Source organism: Cystoisospora suis, assembly GCF_002600585.1.
Source record: "Cystoisospora suis strain Wien I chromosome Unknown contig_1785, whole genome shotgun sequence".
Classification (NCBI taxonomy): domain Eukaryota; phylum Apicomplexa; class Conoidasida; order Eucoccidiorida; family Sarcocystidae; genus Cystoisospora; species Cystoisospora suis.
The window spans coordinates 62,567-62,784 of record NW_027154585.1 but is presented as its reverse complement, the minus strand read 5'-3'; the positions used below and the strand labels follow the sequence as shown (position 1 = coordinate 62,784).

General features: G+C 54.1%; 1 protein-coding gene across 1 annotated transcript in view; it reads left to right on the top strand.

The window, feature by feature from the left end:
• The window catches only part of CSUI_003960 (amine-terminal region of a tm vesicle-mediated sorter), a 52,756-nt gene that overhangs the window by 3,975 nt on the left and 48,563 nt on the right, over positions 1-218 (top strand). Inside the window, exon 4 of the mRNA XM_068064155.1 lies at positions 24-182. The gene's annotated coding sequence lies outside the window, so the exon portion shown is untranslated. The remainder of the gene's footprint in view (positions 1-23; positions 183-218) is intronic.

The following is a 218-nucleotide window of genomic DNA, read 5'->3' as shown; positions in this document are numbered from 1 at the left end:
ATCTATCTATCTATCTCTTTCAGGCTCGATGAGTGCGGGCAGCCTTATGGGGGGCGTAGGGGGGGCAAGGGGAGATCCGTCAGATCCTAGTGCTGTGTCGAGTCAGAAGTCTCGTAGAGATGGAGCGACATCTTCTGGCGAAGGACAAGGCCGAGGAGAAGGAGCAAAGGAAGCTGAAGATGGTGCCAGAAGGTCAGGAGGAAGGAGAAGAAGAAGAA